Consider the following 12,820-nt stretch of genomic DNA (forward strand, 5'->3'; position numbering starts at 1 on the left):
GGGACTTCATGAAACTAAAAAATAATCACATTTTAAAATGAGGAACAGATTTAAACAGAGAATTGTCAATATAAAAAATTCAAATTCCCAAGAAACATTTAAAGAAAGGTTAACCATCCTTAGTGACCAAGGAAATGCAAATCAAAACTACTTTGAGATTCCATATGACACCTGTTAGAATAGTAAAATCAATAACAAAAGAGGCAGCTTGTGCTAGTGATGATGAGGATCAAGGGCAATATCCCGCCATTGCTTGTGGTTTTGCAAAGTTGTATAGCCACTTTGAAAATCACTATGGCTTTTCCTCACAAAGATGGTAAGCAATCTACCTCAAGATCCAGCTATTCCATTTGCCGGGGGACCAGCCCCAACATTGGTCTTCTTTCTTGTGTTGGTTCTTCTTGAGGCAGCGGAGGGGGAAGAGCGTCGGCGGAGGGTAAGACTTTGTCTTACGAGATATTTAGGGTTGCTGTATAATAGGTTTACTTATCTAAGTCTAAGTTACTATGTTACTGTAGCTGATTTACTTATCTATGTCTAAGTCACTATGCTCTGTTACTGTAACTGACCCTCCTTCTGTGTTCCTCTAATGCCAGAAACTGCAGTCTTTGGCATTTAGCATCTCATTCTAAAACAAGAGGAGACAAAGTAGAGGATTACTTGTTGGACCCTTTTCCCTTTTGTCCCTTCTATGCCTCTTGCTTGTCAGAGTAAGGGGAAAGTTTGGAGCAATAAATTTCTATTGAACCAAGAGAAGTGAAGAGCGCTTGCAAAAGGAAAAGCTTCTACATAGCCAAATATGCATAAACATATATAATTTCACACATGGATTCATAAATGCGCATTTATACATTTCCACTCAAAAATCAGTTGGGCCCAGCTTACATACATTATCACAATTACATTCTTACACACACACGTGCATACATTCTCACAATCACATACTTACACACACATCCATACTTACATATACATATGGAGCAAAAGACCAAGCACCAGTGCAGAAAGATGAGCTCCAATCTTTATTACATAGAGAAAGAAATTGCTTCTACCCTTTCAGTGCTAAGTAAATTAAACTCAAGTTTGTAAGGGAAAAGCCTTGTTCCTTATAATAAGACTAAGTCTGCGTTGCTATTAAGAAATGACCTGTTCTGTCCCATAGTAAGGAGAAAACTGCCTGTGCCTTCTGTTCTCTCCAGCTTCTTCTTTTTTCTTCTTTTCCTCTGCATTCTGCACATTGCTCTCTTATGTTACTTATAGTCTCTAAGTTATTCCTCTCTGCATTTCTTCTCAGCCCAGATCTTATTAGCTCAGTTCTCCTTAGCTCAAACCTGACTCTTCAGCTCAGTCCCTCTCCAGCTCAGTCCTTCTGTACCTGTCCTTCTGTGTATCTTCTCTTTGTCCTCTGCACTTAAACATCTTTCAGAATACATGGTCTGATGTTACAAAATTCATCACAAGTTCATATGAAAGATCAAAGCATAAATTGAAATAGAAGTTTACAACTGAGAATGTTTACATGAATATCCATCAGGAGTAATTATCTGGCTAAACATTCATCACCAGTGTCAACTCTACAGGTTCACTGAAGGTCTAAAACCATAGTTGTTAGTGAAGTTTTGTATAGATAAACCCAGTCAAAATTTTATCCTCTGTCCTAGCACCTATAATAAATTGTTTGTTCTCTTTTTATGACCCTTGGTAATTGTTTTACACCCTCTTGGAATGTGTTCTGAGTAGGAGAAAGCATGATTACTATCTAAGAGCAATTAACTGGTGACACCTGGGAGACTGGTAGAGTTCTCACTGCAATTTTAACTATTAGAAAAGGGCCTAATAGCAGTCCCACTATAAAAGAGCTTAATAATCACTGATATAATTTTAGGAATTCTTATAGGATCATCATTAAGATTAAAAAAGTCATCTGTTTGTCTATATAGCATCATTACAAGACAGTACATCTTTGTAGGTCTGCAGAGATCTGCTCCAAAGGGGTGTGCTATTACTCAATGATTGTTATATATGTCTAATAATAACAACAGAAAAAGCATTTTAATAGCAGGAATATTTCCCAAAATGAATCCCTTACAGCCTTGCTTAATAAGGGCAAACCAGTCACAGATTATATAATAATCCGAGGCTGGCCATCTCAGGATGATCACCCGCTAGTTATTAGCTTGTCCTTTTATGGCTCCTGACATCCACTCTTGGGCATATACTCAAAGAACACCTCATCCTATATCAAGGACACTTGCTCAATCATATTTCTGGCCAGAAATTGGAAACAACCTAGATAATCCTCATTAAAAGAATGAATAAAGAAAATGTGGTACATTTACATAATGGGGTATTACTCAGCTGTTAAAAAAAAGACATCATGGAATTTGTAGGCAAATGGATGGAATTAGAAAAAAAGATACATATATATTCACTTTCATATAGATATTAGCTGTTTAATTAATAATAAATTATAATCCATAGACCTAGAGAGGTTAGGTCTAGAGGAAGGGACTAGGGGAAACATATGGATCTCTCTGGGAGGGGAAAATAGAATAGATTTTATGAGTAAACTGGGAGTGGAAGTGGTGGGAACCAGACCATCAGGTGGGAATGAGGGGAGATGGACTTGAGGTAGGAAATAAGGGACATCTAAGGGTAGCATGAAAACCTAGTACAGTAAAAACTTCCTAAAATATATGAAGTCTTCCTAATGAAGACTCCATATGAGGGAGAAGTCCTGAATGGCCATCTCTTGTCACGAAATGTATCTTCCAGTAACTGAAGTTATAACTAACTGTATTGTTGGGCAAAGGGTCTCATGAGAGTCCCCAAACAACCCAGGCTGTTGCCAAGACAATAATAGGCTGCTCTCCAACAACTGACAGCAAAGCCTGCACAGCTCATTGAACATGGACAAGTTAAGCTGGAATCTACAAAGAATCTTCACCCCTATGTTCTAGAGTCTTCTGTATGGGAAAGTACTCTGCATGCTACTAAAAGAACAGTGTAGCCACCAACCTAGGCATAAAATCTTTAGTCCACAATATTGCCCTTCTGGCAAGATGTGCTAGGGCAATAGCGGCCCAAAGCTTGTGGAATTAAGCAACCAATATCTGATCTTACTTAAGGCCCCACTTCTAGAGAAGGAACCCATACTAGATAGTGCTTGGCTGTTCATGAACCAGAGACTACATGGCTCATAGATCTATGGTAAAACCAAATAATATTGGCCTAAGAAAGTTTAAAATGCAGTGATAAAACGACTTCTAATGATATTTTCCATCTATAAGTAAAGTATCTTCTTTACTTATAGATCAGTTACTTATTCGAGCATCATCAAAGAAGCTTCTTCCTGCAGCAGATGAGAACAAATACAGAGACCCACATCCACATTACACAATGAGAGAGAAGCCCTGGACTACACAACACTAATGTGACGTCTCCATCAAATCCCTCCTTTCAGAGTTCAGGGAGCCCCGTGGAAAAAGAGGTAGAAAGAGTGTAAGTGAGAGGACATGGAGGATGATGGGAAAACAAACTCTTCTAACTCAACCAAGAAAAGCTCGTATGAACTCACAGAAACTGAAGCAGCATGGACTGGGCCTGCACAGGTCTGTGCCAGGTCTTCTGTGTAGGTATTGTGGCTTTCAGTTTAGTGTTTGAAATGGAACTCCTGAGCAGGTGAAGAGTCGGTGTTTGATTCTTGTGCCTTTCCTTGAACTCTTTTTCTTCTGTTGGTTTGCCCTGTCCAATTTTGTTTAATGGATGGTTTTTGTTTTAATCTCTTCGAAGTCTGTTCTTTCCTAGAGAGACAAAAAGGGAGTGGATTAGATGGAAGAAGAGATTGGGCAGAACTGGGAAAAGTAGAGGGAGGGGAACTGTCATTGGGATGTATTGTATGATAAAAGAACCTCTTTTCAGTAAAGGGCAGGGATGTAACAAGAGTGAGATAACTCCTCATCCGGACAGCCCATGTTAGATAGCCCTGGTCACTCTAAGAGCTAAACCTGGGTGTTAGCATTGATATGGAGTCCTTTGGGAAATAGTCCATGCATGGCCAAGTCTGTCTTTCTTCTCAGGACTCAGAGGAGGTGGATGGATCTCTGTGAGTCATAGACAGAGTGGTCTATGGAGTGAGTTCCAGGCCACCTAAAGCTAAACAGTAAGACTCTGTCCAAGCAAAACAAGACAACAAAGAATCAACCAAACAAACGTTAGGAAAATGTGCCCTGCTTTACAGTTTCCAAGACATGCTAATCCTTTTTCAGACTTATTTTTCCACAAACGAACAGTAAGAAATACATGGTTTTAAATCAAAAATAAATTAATCTTGCTCAACGTTGCCAAAAGTAATGTATTATATAATTTTAAACTATGTTATATTTCTTTAGTGACAAAGACAACATAGCATGGTGCAGGCACAATGACAGACATGTAGACAAGGAAATCAACCCACAGAGCTTTGCACACTTCAGTTTTGACAAAAAAAACCTAGGCTGAAATAAAAAGACAATATTTTCAAGAAATGATGTTGGCCAAACTGGATATCCACCTGCAGAAGAAAAAAATCAAAGCCACATATCTCTTCTCATACAAAAACCAATTCGAAGTAAATCAAAAACCTTAATTTAAAACCCAAACTGCTAGAGGAAAATACCGGGGAAAACACTTCAGAATATAAATAAGGCAAGGACATTCCAACTAGAACCTCACTAGCACAGAAAATAGGACTCACACAGAGGAGAATTTAAAGTTTGTTTTAAGTATTGATACAAAAAAAGATGCGATGTGTGGCTGTGATCGGTCATCAGTGAAGACCTTTAGCAACCATGTCTGCTTTAAGGTCTCTTTCCAATAGAAAAGGAAGGTGAACTTAGCCATGCACTACAATCTGCCTGCCCTGAGAACTCAAGGATCAGAAGCTTTTACTAAATTAATCTAGTGCAAATCCTTCACACACACAAAAAGGATCTTAGCAAAAGATCTTAGCTTATTACAAGGAAGGTTCAAGATATACAAAAGTTATATGCTAGACAGATTCAAGGTATACAGAACGCATATTCAATGACATTACACAGGTACACTGTCTTAAAAATCATCAGTGTTCTATTAAAGCAGTAGAAAACTTAATCTAAGCTATGTTGGGTCAAAACGCTAAGAACAACACTGACATGTCCTGGGTAGACATGAACAAACATGTATTCACTCCAGATGAGACACCGCTAGAGAAGACTTTCTACCAAAGTCTAGCTTAGTAAATCAGTGAGTCCAGTGATTTGCCAGGAGGATGGGTACTCAGAAGAGAATGGATGGCTCAAAGAGAATGTGTCACTGAGAAGCCACTGAAGTATTGATGATAACAGAAAAGCGTCATCCCTGGGGCTCCCTGCATTGTGTCTGATGTGTCAGCTGATGGCTGACAGGAAGCTACTTTTCTAACCGGAAGCAGGAACTTTGACAAGTCTTGGAACTTTTCGAGTTTCCTGGGTCTCATAAGCTTTATTTACTCCCTAGGTTTCGTCATCTTCCTTTTCTTCTAGACTCTCATAAGCCTTTCTCTTCCCTGCACGAGAGACTATTTCAAAGTGCAGGTCATCTGCTCAATGGATAAGATCAGTTCCTTTGGGTCTATCCCACCAGCTTAAGTACTTGAGTGGGAACTAAGAGTGGGTGGATTGGCTAATCAAAACAGAAGCAGCTTAGCTGATCAGTATTCAACCTCAAGTTTCCTAAACAACTCTAACATAATTCAACTTTATTAATGCAAAAATTGTTGAAACATACAGATTTCCCTATCTAATGACTATTCATTCTGAGACCTAGAATCCCACAGTCTTGAGTTTATGCCCACTTTACTGTTTAACAAGACATTAGCAATTGTCAATGAAGCCTTAATGACAGTATTAAAATGCAAGCCAGGATAATTCATATACTGTTCCATTACTTAGAAACAGAACTTTTGTTCTGTGAAACAAAATCTATTCAAACAGCTTTATGCAAAAATTGAGACAGAATAATTTGCATAGCAGATAATTAACTTCTACTTGCATGAGGCTTTAAAATTTAGCATAGCATTCCCCATTAAAGCTACTAATATGTTGTGGTATAGACTGTAGGCTGCATATTCAAACGTCCCATTAGACAGTCTAAAGCACAGACTTGTTGGTGGCTGTTTAAAGTGGGTGAGCACTACCCTAAATCCACAAAACAAACCTTCATATGACAACTTTCTTGAGACCAGAATCATGTCACCCCTTTCCTAAGGAAACTTCAAGTAAAATACTGATTGGGAGACGTACAGAGACTCTGCCTTTCCTCTGCACCTCTCCCCATAAGGGTGTGTGTGTGTGTGTGTGAGTGAGTGCGTGCGAGAGAGAGAGAGAGAGAGAGAGAGAGAGAGAGAGAGAGAGAGAGAGAGAGAACCGAACCAACAAATGCTTAGGACAAAAATACATAAAACCACAGCTAAAAATACCCGACTCCATGACTCATTATATGAATTAATGCCAGATATCATTGGTAACCTCAAGGAGATAAATGAGGAAATAAAATAAGCAGGAAATCTAAATTCAAAGTAGTTGGAAATAAAATAATACATATTGCTAAACAAAAACGAGTGGGCAGGGATGTGTTTCAGTTGGGACAGTGCTCCATGGCATGCCGGATGGTCTGGGTTTGATCCCAGCACTGCATAAGCTAGCCGCACTGTCACACACCCGGAATAGCACTGAGGGATGGAGATGGGATAGTGAAGAATTCAAAGTCATTCTTGGCTGCACAGTGAGCCAGAGGCTAACCTGGGCTACAGGAAACTCTGTCACAAAAAAATGTAAAATGAAAGTTAAAACCGCTGTAATTTTTGAAATCATAGACAAAATAAGTTCTACTGAGCCTCCAAAGAGAAAAAGTAATTATAAAGTAGTCTGGGAATTTCCCTGGGAATGTCCTGCACGGAGGCAAAGGGAGCTATGTATCTATGGAGGGAAGGGGACGAGGAAGCAGGGAGAGATGCAAACAATTAGCTAAGGATAAGCCACACAAACTGAGAAAGGACACGAGGAGAGCTAATGATCTGGAAGCCAGTTACTCTAAATGGTGCTTTGACCTATAATTTAGTGACATCTATTAACACTAAGGAAATTATGTCCCTAGTTAGGCTCATTGCCTAGAATTTGAACAGAGATATAATTTGAATTTTAAACTTTAATATTGAAAAGCATAATTGAGACAGAATGAGATAAATAACCTTAAAAACAAAAATTTTAAACTTTAATATAATGGAGCAGCGCTGGTGGTGGGTTGAACGCCGGTTTGTCAGGAGCAACGTGGTTTCGATCGGAGTTTGACGCGCTGGAAAAATAGAATGCCCGGTTTGTCAAAAAGCTGGGTGGTGGCCGATCCGTTGGTTTGTCAAAAAACAAAGACCCGGTTTGTCAGTGTGTTGCTGGACTGATCACGCGGCATGCAATAAGGGGTTTGACCACAGAAAACACAAATAAATTGTTTCTTTGGGGTTGGGGATCCGGTAGAGCATGTTTACGAAGAACAAGGCCCTGGGTTCGGTCCCCAGCTCCGAAAAAAAGAACCAAAAAAAAAAAAAATTTGTTTCTCTTTAAATTGATTTACAATATTTAAATTCTTACCAAGAGTGGATGGAACCCTTGATTCCCCACAGTTTTATGGCATGTTGTACTCCATGTTCAAGGAATAGAGGATTTCTGTTATTTAAAAATAATGAATGCTAGGAGGATAAGTGAGCCAAGCTAATTAAAGGGTGTGGTGCTCTGCAAGTCCATACAGCACAGACGCCAGAGAAAGGGTGGCAAACAAGTCAAACAGATGGCAATTTGCCCCATGGAAGAGTATGCTAGGAAGACTTTGATGTAATTAATATTTTAAAAAAAATAAGCACTAATTTAGTGATTCATATGAGAAAATGTAAGAATTCTCTATCACATACAGAAACATATTTCACAGGCTTTAAAAATAAAAGCAGAAAAATAATTGTAAGTATTATAAGCTACTGCAGGGGCTGTCTCTGTTATTGGATAACACTGTTTTTGTACACTGTGTAAAGATTATCCTCGTATTATTCAAAGGCTGAGTTCTCCGTCCCCATATCTTGTTGCAATCAGGCATCGCATTGGATTGCTTATTCTAAGTGTCTCCTGACTTGAGATTGTGTAAACGTTGCTCCCCATTTATTCTCTTATTTATCAATAAAGGCTGATCAACCAGTGGCTGAGGATGGAAGACAGTAATAGAGCTGGACTTTTGATTCCTGTGAAAGGGGGAGGGGGAGGAAGAGGAGGAAGAAGAGCAGGAAGAGGAGGAACAGGAAGAGGAAGAAGAGGAAAAAGAAAGAAGAGGAAGAGGGAAAAAAAAGAGAGAAACGACCAAGTGGACAGGGTCCCATGCGGCACCATGAAAAATCACCTGGAGCAGAAAGAGGTGGATGAATACTAGAAGGTAAGTATTTTCAGGATTTTGGCTGGAAGGTAGCCAGATTAGCTTGGAAGATAAATTAATAACTGTTCAACTATTATGCTTCAAAAGCTTCATTAAATAAATCTTATATCTCTGTCTCATTCATTTGAAAGCTAACCCGGATAAATAAGAAACTGCTACTTATAAATCGAATTAACAGGATAGAAAGGAACTTTCCATTCAAACCCATCTTAATATCAGCCCATACATATACAGCCATCAATTAGAACCAAGATGGATAGAAACAAAAAGAAGTGCAGGCGGCGGGAATTAAGGTGAATCTCCTGGAGACACGGCCAATTACAACAAATAGAGGTGAATGCAGCATGAAACCACTGAACTGGAAGGCAGGACCTCAGTTGAAGAGATCAGAGAAACTGGAAAAGAGCTTGAAGGGGCTTGAGACCCCATATGCTGGCGTACCAAGCAACATAGGCTTCAGGGACATTAGCCACTACCCAAAGACTAGCCATGGACTGACCTGGACTCTGACTCATAGGTAGCAATGAATATCTAGATGGAGAGCACCAGTGGAAGGGAAGCCCTTGGTCTGCCAGTTAGATCGCCCCGTTGAAGCAGAGATTGTTTGGGGGCAGGGGTGAGATAATGGGGGAGGATGGGAGGAACACCCATATAGAAGGGAGGGAGGTTAGGGAGATGTTGGCCTACTGGAAACCGGAAAGGGAATAGCAATTGTAATGTAAATATAGAAATGCAATTTAACTAATAAGATGGAGGAAAAAAAAAAATACAGCCTCAAACAACAACCTGAAAAAACTAAAGGGTGGTCAGAGACTGGGATGCATAGACCATGACTGACATGAGATGAAGACCCAGTGTCTCAAAGGTGATCCCCATCCAATAGGAAACACAAACTGCCAGATAGCAGAGAACTGAGAGCAGACAGCTTCCAGAGAACCACGAAGCAGGAAGGAGGCTCCCAGGCACAGTAAGTAGGAGCCAAAAACCAGAACATCCACAGCAGACCATTGCATACACATCGATCTGCCAGAATCTAACCAGTCGGAAAATACAGATGTTAGAGAGCTGGAGAGAGACTCCTCAGGCTCACCTCAGGAGGGGAGCTGAAGCAGCGACTTGAGAGTAATTTGACATCTAGTAAAAGTGAAGACGTTACCTCTTTGTCTAGTAATTCCTGAGATATGTACCTTGGAGTTCTTGTATATATGAATGTGCTATCCTTGTGGTTTATTTTTGATTTTCTTGAGAAAGATTCTCACTATGAAACACAGACTTGTTCAGGGAGGTCTGGACCTTGCAATTCTCCTGAGTGTGGGAATTATTTCATACAAGCATGCTCCAGCACCCCCAGTCTGCAGAAAAGTAAACATGGGAAATATTTATTGAAATCTGGTCTTTACTTGTGTTTGGTGCTTTATAACTCTGATCCTGGTATACAGAGGTCAAGACAGGATGTTTAACGCTCAAAGCTAGCATGGGCAACATAGTAAACCCCATTTCAATATTCCCTCAATACCATAACAAAGAAAAAGGTATTGATATGTTTCCATTTTAGATAATTGTAAGTATAAATAGAATATTTTCTAATCAGAGTACTTTGTCAATATCTCTATAAGGAAACTTCCAACTTTTTTTTTTTGTATGAGAAAATGAGTCCAGGGTTGCATGCATATTGGATGAGTGTCCTACCCCTGAGCTACATTCTCAGCCCTAAAATAAGAGCTTAAAACAAAATGAAACAAACAAACAAACAAAATACTATACCAAGAGAGGAGCACAGCCTTCTCCTCTCCTGTCATGGTTTGTGCTTTACCCCTCTTATTCGAGTACCTTGGAAAGGGGGAGTCATCTGGCAATAACGTCACTTTGCCGATTGTGTTCAAAGCTTCTATTAGACTGCATATTGTGAAGTTTGTTCACACCAACTTGAGGACAAACAACAGACAGCTCTGTCCTTTCACAGAATCAGCAGGTCAGACCAGTGCTAAGTCTTGGGGTACTAGTAGAGCTGTGACTTGAATTTCAAGAGTGTGAGGTGGTGGGACCCACTCCACTGTTTTGGCCAAGGTGCCTTTGGAAATATGTGTCATGGGGGCCATATGTTTGCAACAACAAAAACATGGCATCGGTGGCACCCCAGGGTGAACAAAACCCCTCCCCGCAAAAATCGATCTGCCTTACCAGCTTTGGTGATGTGTAAAGGTCTGCCAATTAAGGGAGTTTCAGAACTGCGTTTGGTGGTTGAAGATAAGGTCGAAGATTAAAAGAAGACCAAGGAGGCTGCTTCAGAAACTTAAAGCTTGGAATGACATCAAAAATGTCTATACCTCTCACAAAATGAGAGCTGGCAAGGGCAAAGTGAGAAACAGACAGCAGAGCCAGCACTGGGACACTGTGTCATATACAATGAAGATAATGGTTTCATAAGGCCTTCAAAAACATCCTTGGTATTACTTTGCTTAATGTAATCAGGCTGAACATTTTAAAACTGGTGGGCATGTGGGAGGTCTCTGCTTTTGGACTCAAGGCGTTTTCCGGAAGTTAAATGAGTTGTATGACACTTGATAGAAGGCTGCTTTCCTCAAGAGTAACTATGACCTTGCCATGCACAAGATGATGAACTCAGATCTTAGCAGAATCTTGAAAATCCCAGAGATCCAAAAAGCCCTCTAAGCACCATGCAAGGAGACTCAACACAGAGTCTTGAAGAAGAATCCACTGACGAACTTGAGGATCATGTTGAAGCTGAACCCTGACGCAAAGACTATGCACAGGAATGCCATTCTTCCCGAGGCCAGAAATCACAAACTCCAGGTGGAAAGCCGGAAACAGCAGCCACGCACTGGCAGCCAACTTGGAGCAGGCTGCAGCAGGGGGACTGCAGACAAGAAGCCGGCTATAGGCAGGGAAGAAAGGAAGCATGAAGATGTCAAGAAACCTGCAGGGGGAAAGATTTGTGGTTACCAAGAAAACAAGGAGAAAAGAAACCTACCCCAGAAGAAAAAAGCCTGCTGCATAAACTATTAAAATTAGTTTCATTCCAGAGAGCCAATAGAGACTGCCTATTTGAATAAAAACGTAATCAAAGGGGAAAAAAACTATGCCCACACTAAAACACGTAAAAAGAAATTTAGCTTGCTGAAAGTCAACTGATTAAAAGAAAACAGAAAATTCAAAATAGCAGCACTAAAACATCATCAGAACTTCAGTACTTTTCAATGAAAGCCAATACTTTATGATACATTAATAGATCATAGTCTGTTTTTAAAAGCATGTGTGATGAGTGTAAATCCTAGCATCGAATGAGGTACACTGGGGCACAGACAGAAAACTGATTTCTTGGAGCTTCACTAAGTGTATGAAGCCATCTAGAAAAAGTGGGAAATATCATAATAAGGTCTCATTTTATATACCCACACTAAAGAAACCCCCTGTGATTTCACATATGTGGCAGTGGTGCCCCATAAGGGTCCCATATTTGAGACTGTGTCTGTCTCAGCCATAAATTTAATATGTCCCAGCCAGACACAGTCAGTAGCTTTTTCATCTTCATATCTTAAGAAGCATTAAATATTAGACTGTCCTGACATACTGCAAAACTTTTGTTTACAACGAGTAATTCAAATCTCTTTACCTTCTCCATCTGGTAAAACCTTTATACAAATGTTTTCATCCTTCCGGTGTAAGCCTGATTTTATGCAAATGCCCTGTCTTGCATCATCAAATCTTAGTGGTTCACTGCCCTGCTCATCTTCATGATTTGTCCCAATTCCTTTGAAATGATCGACTCTCAAAAAAACATCAGGTGAAATCCCAGCCAATGAGGACAAGACATAGTCAGCACCTGATTAGAATACAAACCAAGTGCACTTCCTGTGCAGGTGTGCTTGCTCACCCACCTTTGTGAGTAACACACCCTTCTGAGAAGAAACCTCGATGCACTTTGATGATGCACTTTAACTGGATTGTGTTCTCTTTGCAACCTCAAACTTATTTCTAACATCCTTCTTGCTTCATCCTAAATCAGTCTTGACTTGCTTAGGGAAGCCCTAGCTAGCGCTGTTATACAGTGGTTCTAAAGATCATCTTATTGCCTTAAGCCACTGTGATCTCCAGTGTACTCACTTAGCCCCTAAAGGTCCACCATCCACAGACTCATGGGCATGCACCATGGCTGAGTATTTTCTACCTTGACTTTCCCAACCGCCAAGGCTCATCTGTTTAGTCCCTTTATGATGAGTCCGACTTTTTACCTCAGTCTTGACCCTCATGGAATCTTCTCCAGGACTTCAAATTCATTCCTGAATGCCAGGCCTTCCATTTTTCCTCAGCCTAACCTTGTTTCAGATAT

The 12,820-nt window shown here is 40.1% G+C and overlaps 1 pseudogene; it reads left to right on the forward strand.

The window, feature by feature from the left end:
- The first annotated feature begins 4,081 nt into the window (after positions 1 to 4,081).
- LOC116913275 lies at positions 4,082 to 11,496 on the forward strand (annotated as a pseudogene).
- Positions 11,497 to 12,820: the final 1,324 nt, after the last annotated feature.

This window comes from Rattus rattus, chromosome 12 (assembly GCF_011064425.1).
Source record: "Rattus rattus isolate New Zealand chromosome 12, Rrattus_CSIRO_v1, whole genome shotgun sequence".
NCBI classification, from domain to species: domain Eukaryota; kingdom Metazoa; phylum Chordata; class Mammalia; order Rodentia; family Muridae; genus Rattus; species Rattus rattus.